Source organism: Erpetoichthys calabaricus, chromosome 11, assembly GCF_900747795.2.
Source record: "Erpetoichthys calabaricus chromosome 11, fErpCal1.3, whole genome shotgun sequence".
NCBI lineage: Eukaryota > Metazoa > Chordata > Cladistia > Polypteriformes > Polypteridae > Erpetoichthys > Erpetoichthys calabaricus.
Window position 1 is genome coordinate 93,943,935 of NC_041404.2, and position 12,217 is coordinate 93,956,151.

Consider the following 12,217-nt stretch of genomic DNA (forward strand, 5'->3'; position numbering starts at 1 on the left):
TGGAAGAAACAATCTACAATCAAGTACTGTATTTGCTACACATTTATTGCTCTCAATCAGTATTGTTTCTCTTTTTTATTATTTTAAAATAACTAGGAATTTATATTTAGAAGGTTAAAAATATTACATTTTACTGTCCAGCAATGTTAGCAGACTTCTATCTGTCACACCACTGTAAAACACCTTCAGTAGATTATAACATTAGAATTACCAAAGCCTATGTAAACCCAACCCACCTTAAATCCATCAGCATGTTTTGTTTTGGAAATGTGTCGATAAGCACAAGCAGCAAGCAGCCTACTATCCCATCATCCCCCCCCCCCCTCCCCCAACAAACTGCAAAAAGCTCTCCCAGCTCAACCCTTGGGAGTGAGGTACTGGGAGCTGTAGAGGGTAAATAATATATTGTTATTTGGAACACATGCATTTCATGTGTGTTCCATGTCTACAAACATCTTTGGAAGTGTAGCATGACAGAAATGTTGAACACATACCTAAAAGACAAACTTTTTTCATGTTTTTCTACTAACGACAAAATTTTGACATGAAGTGTATAATGTGTGAAGACAAATATCAAATAAAAACTTAAAAAAAAAAGGTACAAATATAACAGAACAAGAGCGCTTTTATTCAAGCATACATTTGATTTAAGTCTGTAACAGCCGGTGTAAATGTATGGTGCTTGTAAAGGATAGTGTTTTTTTAACCCTTTAACCGCCAACTCCCTAAATATTCCCCAAGCCAGGCGAAATCTGAACAATTTTTGTTTTTTTACTTTTTTACATTTTTTTTTACATTTTTTACATTTATTCAAGCAGTATTGACCACTAAATGTTGTGCAAGTTGCCAGTGTATACACGAAATCTATAAATGTAACCTGAATTCTCAGCTAAGCAAAACATCTTGATACCAAACCGTGCCCTTTTCAATGGTAGATACTGTCGAAACTGTAAGCGGCCCTTCCATGACAATAAACTTTCATCAACTGCAACTGACGGTCCTGGCATGTAGGGCAACTGAAATGCTTCAAATAAATGATCAATCAAAGGACGTAGCTTGAACAAGCGGTCGCGGTTTGGATCTTTCTTATCTGGCTCGTTTCTGTTGTCATTCAAATGAAAGAATTTCAGCAGCAAAGAGAATCGGTTACGTGTCATGACAGCTGCAAAAATATGTGTTGCATACATAGGATCTGTACACCAGTACATCTCAATATCTGGTTTTCTGATTATTCCCATCAACATCAAAATCCCAATGAATTTTTTCATTTCGTTTTCATCAGTGTCAAACCAAGCACGAACACGGGAATGTGGAGGTAAATTGGGATTTTTCTCAATAAACTGTGCTGCATACAGATTTGTCTGATGAACAAAATGTCTAATCAAATCAGGTGACACAAACAGCTCATAAAACTGCTCAGCAGTGTAATTGTTTACATCAACAATAAAGCCACACGTTCCCTCAAACGAATGCAGAAAAGGTAGTTCACCTCGGGCAGCAGCCCAGCTGAGATGCTGGGGATACACCCACTCAGCGCCGTCATCCGATGCGTCTTCATTCACAGTATCATGCAGCGCACGTTGCTGCTCATCACTGTCACTAAAATCTTCTTCAGAACTGCTACAATCATGATCAGAACTGCCCAAAATCGCCTGCAAAGCCTCACTTGAAGTCAGTTTACGTTTCGCCATATTCACAGCTGTTACATGCGAATCACGTCACATGACCGGCCAAAACAACCACAGACTTGTCGAAATACAACGTAGTAATAATACCCACGCCAAACCGTCAGTTATACTACTTGCCAGGCATTCATATAACCACAGGCAAATGTGCCGGATAATTCCGGCAGTATGGCGTTAGCATTAAAACAGCGGTGCCGGATATATCCGGCAGAGGGCGGTGAAGGGGTTAATTCAGTTTTATTCTCTCAGTTGAGTTCACACTTGCCCGGATCTGACACTGCTGTTTTCAAATAAAGATGTGCTATAACAAATGAGGATGAGGATGAGGGTTCTACATCGGAGAAAGAGAACAGAAGCCCTCCCCACAAGAAATGCCCACTCTCATATAAGAACAACGCAGCTGCACCAGACATAAAGGCTTAAGATGGCACCGTTTGGATGCAGCAAGAGGTCCAGCATCATCCTGCCCCACACCTGTCCTTCAACGAAACAACATGGCTTACAGAGCTCGCCAAGGTATTGTGCAAAGTCCAGTTTGTGATTATGTTTTGTGATGGTTTTATATAAAACCATTTATGTTACTTAATAAAAGCCAGGTCAAATGTTATTTACCTTGATTTATTTACTTATCTTCCTACAGTGTAAAGTCACAAGTAAACTGCAGAGCTTCCTCTGTTTGATCGACACGGACATGCTGAGAAACTACATGTGTACTGAAGTGATTTCAGTTGCACATGTAAGCTCCTGTGGGGCGACTGGGATCTTTTCCTGAATAAGATCAAACACAGTTGCGTAGGGTACGACAAGCGCTTCCACCTGCAGCTGAAGTCACTTCAGTACACATATACTTTTTCAGCAAGCCTGTGTCGATCAAACAGAGGAAGCTCTGCAGTTTACTTGTGACTTTACACTGTAGGAAGATATGTATATAAATCAAGGTAAATAACATTCAATCTGGCTTTTATATACTGTAAGTAACATATAAATATTTTTATATAAAGACCATCACAAAACATAATCACAAACTGGACTTTGCACGAAACCTTGGCGAGCTCTGTAAGCCGTGCTTTTTCTTTGAAGGATAGGTGTGGGGTGGACTGACTGGCAGGATGACACCAGACCTCTTGCTGCATCCAAACGGTGCCATCTTTTGCCTTTATGCCTGGTGCAGCTGTGTTGTTCTTATATGCGAGTGGGCGTTTCTTGTGGGGAGGACTTCTGTTCTCTTTCTCCTGTGTAGAACCCTCATCCTCATCTGAGTTCACCTCTATTATAGCACATCTTTATTTGAAAACAGCAGTGTCGATCAGGGGGAACGTGAACGTGACTGAGAGAACAAAACTGAATAAAAAAAAAAAATACTAGCCTTTACAAGTACCATACATTTACACCAGCTGTTACAGATTTAAATCAAATGTATGTTTTTATTGTATAATAGTAACAATAAGAGCAGCTCATTACTCAAAACATTTATTTTGGTACGCAAGAAGGCTTGAACCCGCGACCTGTTGATTATGAGTCAGCAGTTCTTACTGCTGTACTACCAAAGCAGTTGTGACAATGAAGTAGACTAACCTGATTTCTTTTTCTTCGGTTATAGTCTTGAATAAAAGCGCACTTGTTTTGTTATATTTGTACCTTTTGTGAAAATATTTATTTGATATTTGGAGTTCAGATTTCACACATTATACAGTACACTTCATGTCAAAATTTTGTCGTTAGTACTTAAAACATTAATAAAAGTTTGTCTTTTAGGTATGTGTTCAACATTTCTCACATTTCCTGTCACCCGGCACTCACATAGATCTTTGTAGACACGGAACACACATGAAATGCATGTGTTCCAGATAATGACACATTTACAACACAATAGACGCTGACGGAGAGGTGTGAACGGATTTAAGCTGGGCCTGGTTAATGAGTTTTTTTGTATACTTTGGTAATTCAAGTGATAAGAGGGAAAAAAACTACCAAGAGACTTCTTTTTGAAATAAGTTATATTTAATACAATTATACATGATGAGTAATTTATACATTTTTCAAGTCTAAATAACTAATATTAAAAATATTTATTTCTTTAAAAATATACTATTTTTTCTCTGAAATAATAATGTTTCATTTTAAATCTTCATCTTTCAAAAACTGGATGTGACAGGGGAATTCTGTTGCCATATTTTTATTTCGTACTCTTAAATCTATAAATAACTCCTAAAATTTTTTTTTTTTTTTTTTTAATATTTTTATTTTATTAATTTTAATTGTAATCATTCCATACAAACAGATCAATTTATAACCCAACAAATTTGAAGACAAATCAAACCCCACCCCTGAGAAGGAGAGCTTAGCTAAAGGAAAATTGCTTTAAGCTTTTTAATAAGGCAACATTAGACAAAAGAAGGGGAGAAGTAAATATCTATATAAATAAGAGATGGAGAAGGGAGTTAAATGCAATAATAGTTAATTCTCTTATTCTAAAATAATATTGATTAAATCCTGCCAAGTTTTGAAAAAATTTTGTACAGATCCTCTAACTGAAAATTTGATTTTTTCCAATTTCAAATAATATAAAACATCAGTTTCCCACTGACTTATAAGAGGAGAATTAGGATTCTTCCAATTTAACAAAATAAGTCTGCGTGCCAAGAGTGTAGTGAATGCAATCACCGTTTGTTTGTCCTTCTCCAATTCAAGTCCATCTGGAAGGACACCAAACACAGCTGTTAGTGGGTTAGGAGGGATTGTGATACTAAGGCTGTCTGAGAGGCACTTAAAAATTTTTGTCCAAAATGATGTTAGTTTGGTGCAGGCCCAGAACATGTGACCCAGTGAGGCAGGAGCTTGGTTGCAGCGCTCGCAGGTTGGATCCTGGCCTGGAAACATTTTGGACAGTTTTAAGCGAGACAGATGAGCTCGATATATAATTTTTAGTTGAATAATTCTATGCTTTGCGCATATAGAACTCGAGTGAATTCTCTGCTTTGCTACCTTCCACTCCTTTTCTGATATATTGATTAAGAGATCTTCTTCCCAATGTCCTCTTGGATCTTTGAAAGGTAGGGACTCTAATAAGATTTTATATATTGCAGAAATAGTGTTTGTTTCCTCGGAATTGAGCAGTATTTTTTCCAGCATTGTGGAGGGTGCAAGGTGGGGGAAATCGGGCAATTTCTGTTTAACAAAATTTCTAATTTGAAGATAGTAAAAGAAATGTGTAGCTGGGAGGTTAAATTTTGAACGTAATTGTTCAAAAGATGTAAATATGTTGTCTATATAAAGATCTCTGAGCATTTTAATCCCAAAACTTTTCCAGGTATTAAAAACTGGATATACTTGCGAAGGTTGAAAGAGGTGGTTCCCTTGCAGAGGGGCCACTGATAAAAGATTTTCCATCTTAAAATGCTTCCTAATTTGGTTCCATATTCTGAGTGAGTAAAGCACAATTGGGTTATTAGTATATTTGCGATAACTTTCATTTATTGGAGAGCAGAGCAGGGAATATAAAGAAGTACTACAGGATTTTACTTCTATTGCAGACCAAGCCTGTGTATGTGCATTTATTTGTGTCCAGGTTTTTATGGATTGTATGTTTGCTGCCCAGTAATAAAACTGAAAATTAGGTAAAGCCATGCCACCTTCTGCCTGAGGTCTTTGTAGGGTCGCTCTTCGGATACGTGGGTGTTTTGAGTTCCAAATGAATGAGGTTATTATTGAATCTAACTGTTTAAAAAACGATTTATTGATATATATTGAAATGTTTTGAAATAAAAAGAGAAGTTTAGGAAGGATATTCATCTTAACGATGTTAATTCTTCCGGCTAGAGTGAGATGAAGGGTTGACCATCTATGCAAGTCTTGCTTAATTTTTTCCATACAGACGCCAAAATTTTGTTGATAAAGAGCTTTATGTTTACTTGTGATATTTACCCCTAGGTATTTAAACTGATCTGCTATGGTAAAAGGTAGGGTGTCTAATTTATTATTATATGCTTGTGAGTTCACTGGAAAGAGTATACTTTTATTCAGATTAATTCTAAGACCAGATATCTTTTGAAATTCTGTTAGTGCTGTTAAAACAGCAGGGACAGTGTTTTCTGGGTCCGATATATATAAGACCATATCATCTGCATATAAAGAAATTTTCTCCTAAAATTTTTGAAAGGAGAAAAAAATTTTTTTCTTTCACACTAGTGTAAGCAACTAGTGTAAGTACTTAACGTTTTTACAATCTTTCTTATGTTGCCTTTTTCCTTACATATAAATTACACAAGAGTGTCTTGATCCAAAAGTGTGTTCTATCAGTTCCCCTTTGAAAACGATTGTAAGAACTTTTACTTTTCCAAATGTAATATGTATGTTTTTGTGAAGTGTGTGAAACTTTAAGCTTTCTTGTTTTTAATTGAAATCTCCAAAGCTCTGATGGGTCAACACTCTAAACAACATTCAAGCTACAAAATGTGTAAAAATTATCATCAAACAGATGACACTCATGGCAAAAGGGATTTTCTTTCCAAAGTGAACCATCTTCATATTTACAATTACTTAGTTTATAATTTCATATTTTATTTAGAACAAAAGGTTTCTTTCTCCATTTCTTGCCATTGCAAAAACCATCTCAAAATTGTGAAGAATTCACACTGATATTGCATCACTCTTATGACAAGTGGTGTACTCTGGATGCAATAAAGGACGAAGTATGACTTTAAAATGTGAGCAGTAAAATGTGGGTATGATTAGAATATCTCAATAATATATTAGTCATGATAGAGTTGTCATGGTGACCAAGCTATGAATTTGTACTTATTAACCTCTTAATACATGTCACTTATCACTGGCTAGTTTTCAGGATTTCTGGTTTTCACCTATGCAGCCTTACTATAGTTGTAAAGTACTTTGGAATGTTGTTCATAACCAAAGTGTGATAATAGATAACATGTTTATTTTCTATTTAATGATTTCTATTGAAGAGTACAGGTAGTAATTTTTAAGATGTTGTCTGTGACATACTTTTCTCCTGCTGTTATACTTTTTGTATATAGTAACCTACTGATAAAGCTTAGTTATTATTATTTTTTGCCTACTCTCCTCATTTCCTAGGTACTTAGTTGCCACATTTGTATTTCATGAATGCAGTGAAAAACTGGGTGTCTTTTAAAGATATACTACAGCAAACCTTCAAAAAGACATGGAGATTTGAGAACATTTTTAAAGATGGCGAGATAGACATACAGTACCCAGTATTTAATTGATCCTTACAGATATACATTAAAACAGTAAAAACAAAGTTATAAATGGATATGCAAGTACTATACATACCATATAACCAGTGTAAATTTAATTTATAGTGTTCATAAAGAAATATGCCTGTTCAAATATGTCTAGTTATTCAAGCAGGCATGGTAGGAAGAAGCATTATACTTTGGTGGCTATAGACAAAAAGAGTCATAGTAGCACCTATTAGCACTCTGTGGTATGATAAGCCTTGTGGCTAACGGTGCTCAAGGAAAACATGTCAAGGAGAGGACAGGTAGCATTACTCATAGTGACCTCTAATTTTGTCATCATCCTTTTTTCTGTCAGTAGCTCCTGTGAGAGTCCAGGGTCAAATCTATAATAACGATGTCTCCTCGATCAGTTTATTTTGAGGTATGGGATCTGTTTCGCTGGTGTTACTCTCTTAACATACTACAGTGCAGAACAGTACAGTGGGCACTATAGGTTAGTTGGCACTTCCCTTTTGTTCTTGTCATTAGCAATTGTAAAATAAGTTAAATGAAATGCATTAAACTTACTTGCATAAGCATGATCAATATCTGTTTACCTTGATGTATAAACATTATTGAGGCACTTAGAGAGACTGAAGACCTTGGCCAGCTAGCACTTTCTTATTTTCCTCACTTTAACTGCTTTAGGGTTTTTTCACATGCAGGTTTTCAGTTTTTCAATTTGTTTAAGCTGACATGCTATGAAAAAAAAGATTTAAATTTTCAGTAAACTTTACTGTTGTTGCATGTTCTTGAAAAATACAAGAATAGACTGCACCATTGATAACACTTCTGTCTCATAGCTATATCGTTTGTTTTTTTCTTGCATAATAGTATTTATCATTTTATTTGGACATATCTGTATTCAATGTAAAGTCTATTATTTTATGAACATGTACAAGCATTATATAAAACTAAAAATGGATTAAACTAAATTAAAAATTTGCAAAAAATTAGTACTTTTAGGAAGCAATTTAAGCTTAAGTTTATTATTAATTTTACATTGTACATGGCAAATTTTGTGATAAATAACTGTCTGGATGGTTAAATACTTCACCATGAAGTTTTACTCCTCTGATGCTGACTTCAATGAAATTATTATTTCTAGTTAAAGAAGGTCTGGTATAGTTCTTCAAGCTTGAGAAGACCAAAAATTACTAAAGCTACACTGTTATGAGGGCCATTTTTGAATATGTGTGCATTTCTGCTTCTGTTCAATGCAGTGATTTATGTGTTTTTTCATTTCCATTTAAAGTTTTTTCTCATACCACCACACTTGAATCATACCTAGACTTTTATATTTTTCATATGCTAGAATTCAAAAACGTTTTAGTGATGGTAGAATGCATTCAGTATATTCTGAAAATTGTTGAATTGTGTATTAAAGAAAGTAACTTAATACATTGGCTTTATACAGAGTTTTTCTTCTTCATTTAAAATGAAAATGGCTTATTTTGACTTTAGAAATGTATTGTTACAGCATAAGAGTTCAGATTTAAAATACTAAATAGATAAATATATGTACAAATCTTTTGTCATGCAAAAAATTATGATGACTTTTGGGGGGATTGAATACTTTTACAAGCCACTGTAGTTGTGAGGAATAATACCTCTTCTGCCATTTTCTGTAATAGGTTTGAAATGTATCTCCATTTGGTTTCTCTTCTCTTTATATCAATTTTCATTCATTATTTTCAGTTCTAAATGCATACTACTTTTCAGTGGTCAACCTGTCCAATATCCAACACTAAACTGATAAATATATTATCTTGATTTTATTTTATATGCTGTAGCTAGAATTGCACATTTAAATAAAAATATAAAACACATTGTTTGATGGAAATGAAAATTATAAACCTACAGAGGGCTGAATTCAAAATCACCCTGAAAATCAAAGTGAAAAAATGATGTGGCAGGCTAGTCCATTTTGCCGAAATTTCATTGCAGCAACTCCAAATCATACTCAGTAGTTTGTATGGCCCCCATGTGCCTGTATGCATGCCTGACAATGAGACGACAGATGGTGTCCTGGGGGATTTCCTCACAGATATGGACCAGGGCATCACTGAGCTCCTAGACAGTCTGAAGTGCAACCTGGTGGTGTTGGATGGACCAAAACATAATATCCCAGAGGTGTTCTATTGGATTTAGGTCAGGCGAGCGTGGGGGCCAGTCAATGGTATCAATCCCTTCATCCTCCAGGAACTGCCTGCATACCCTCACCACATGAGACTGGGCATTGTCGAGCACCAGGAGGAACCCAGGACCCACTGCACCAGCACAGGGTCTGACAATATACAGTGTATATATATATATATATATATATATATATATATATATATATATATATATATATATATATATATATATATATATATATATACTGGTCTGTCCCAAAAATATCCAGCCATGTAATATGAAAAATAGATACACTCATTGAAGATGATACAAGATACAAGAAACATTGTACAAAGGATAATGATGCCACAGTCCCCTTCAAAGTATGCAACTTAGGACCTCACACAGTTCTCCCAGTGTCTCTTCTACTGTTCAAAACACTGCAAAATCCTTTGTTGAAATTGTCATCAGCTGCCTTATTGTACTTTTGTGAATCTCATCGATGGTCTGAAATCTCCTCACTTTCAAAGGTGATTTTAGTTTTGGGAAAAGCCAGAAGTCACAGGGCTTCAAATCTGGGCTGTAGGGGGGCTGAGTCACTGGGTGATTTGATATTTTACCAAAAAACTCTGCACTCATTGCATCGTCTCCAAAAGCCTTCTGAATCATCCGAATAGTTTCCAGATTTGGTGTAGATTTGTTGCTCTACTTGCTCAGTCATTTTGAATGCAACGGCTACACAGTACATATGCTCACTCAATGGAGATAAAGGCCCCCACTGACTAGTACAGTGAAGTCATCATTATTCACGCATGCGCATTCCAGTCCACTCTTTTTGCCTGCCAAGTTACATCAATGCCTCACAAACCGTTCTTGTTATATTAACAATGGCTGGACTTTTTCCAGGTAGACCTCATATATATTTTATGAAATTGTACCGCTATAGCAATACTTTTGTTCTACTGTTGAAAAAGTGGTATAAAATACTGAAAACCTATCCCCAACTTTATAAAGTAGGTTAGCAATTTAGAAAAGAAGTTGCAAGAGAGTAGATTTACATGAACCTCAGGCCAAAAGCTATAGGAGATGCTTTAGGATAGATCTTCTGGTTAATTTCCAGATTGCCAATGGATATCTGGAGAATTCTAATTACAACATTACATTTTCCATGGTCTGTCAAAGAGGTAGAGTAAACAAAACTCACTATGCAGTGACCAAGCATTCACTTTTAGAAATAAATATAAAGAATTAAATCATTTTAATGTGGAGAGAGGATTTTAAATTACTGGTGGGATGTTATGATTGTAAATAAAGAAGATATATGAGCAAAATGCAGAAAACATTTAGTGACAGTGTAATGATTAGCAAAGGCTCAAATAACAGGTTTTGAAACTGGATGGCATTATCCATTAGTCCTTAGTTGGTCTATTTTTAATAAACATTCTCATATACTGAATTGTTTTCTTTTAATCATTGTGGTAAAGGGGCTTCAGGCTATCACCACTGAGCACTGGCCTCATCACCACTGATATAAAGAAGACACATTTTCAAAGGTGGGCGGCACGGTGGCGCAGTGGTAGCACTGCTGCCTCACAGTAAGCAGACCTGGGTTTCCTTCCTGGGTCTTCCCTGCATGGAGTTTGCATGTTCTCCCCGTGTCTGCATGGGTTTCTTCCGGGTGCTGCAGTTTCCTCCCACAGTCCAAAGACATGCAGGTTAGGTGCATTGGTGATCCTAAATTGTCCCTAGTGTGTGTTTGGTGTGTGTGTGTGTGCCCTGCGGTGAGCTGGCACCCTGCCCAGGGTTTGTTCCTGCCTTGTGCCCTGTGTTGGCTGGGATTGGCTCCAGCAGACCTCCGTGACCCTGTGTTAGGATATAGCGGGTTTGGACAATGACTGACTGACTGACATTTTCAAAGTTGGTGACCCACCATGTCTAAAAAGGTTGTTGGTTTAATCAATAAGCCTGCATTTATATCTTTATTCAGGGGCTAGGCTGATATACTATATTAGAATGTTTAGTTTCCATTAGGAAGTTTGAATACACCATTTAGGTAGTAGACAAGAGCTACTCTGTATACTCTAAATATCTGCTAAATTCCACTGCTGTACATACATAAGCAAATACTGAAATTCAGTGTTTTGACGAGAACAGACTGCTCAGCCTAAAACAACTTGTCTTTCCCTGCTCATCCAGGGAGCTAACAAAAGTTAGACAAAAGGCAACAGGGTTCTATTTTTAATGGCACCACAAAGTACATGGACCTACAGGTTTATAATTTTCTTAATGAAAAATTGGAAACATCCAATGGTCAATCTTTTAACCCACTTATTTACAAAGAGGTCTAGGGAACCCTAAGTGAGAAGTGACAGATAACTTGAGGACATATTTATGATTAGTACTTCTTCAGTGATTTTGTAAGCATTATTTGAATGTCAGATTCACTTAGTCAAATTCAGGTTCATGGGGGACACAGCTTTAATTGGACTCAAAGCATGAACAAACCCAGGATGGGTTTCTGGCCCACATCAAGGTTCTCTTTAACTAGCATGTCTTTAAATAGTAAACAGGCACGAGAAGAACATGATCCGACTGGTACAAGCCAGAATTTGAATCATCTCTCCTGGAGAAGTGGGCCGATATCACTAATCACTGTGCCACCATGTATCTATATTTCTAAATAAATTGGGTATTTATTAAATGTATATACATTAAAAAATAAAAATAAAAAAGAACAGCTGAGTAGTAGTTTTTATAATAAATACAATACATAAGTGGGGCTTAAATTAAACGTAAGTCAACTAGCATTAAATATTGTGACTGAAAATGATTTACCAGAAGATAAAGCTGGATTAAAAAAAATAAAAAAGGCCATAGTATTTTTCCTAATCAACCACAAGAACTTGTGTCACGTCCAAAGAGCCACTTCCTTTGAATGCTGGAGTTGAACTGTACTTTCTTATGAGCCCAACATTCTTTGGACCTATCTAGAATAATAATGTGCTCCAAGAACCATGTTTTGCATTCAAGTTTAAATCTTTGTTGATGAAAAATGTTCCAATTGTAATCATTCATGGATGTGATGTGGATTTTGATTTTTGTTACCTTGGTAAATCCAACTTTTAGACAAAATTATTCAGAGAAAATGTGTGT

General features: G+C 35.9%; 1 protein-coding gene across 4 annotated transcripts in view; it reads right to left on the reverse strand.

The window, feature by feature from the left end:
* Positions 1 to 12,217, reverse strand: part of shank1 (SH3 and multiple ankyrin repeat domains 1) — a 648,010-nt gene that overhangs the window by 114,280 nt on the left and 521,513 nt on the right. The gene's annotated exons all lie outside the window — the stretch shown is intronic.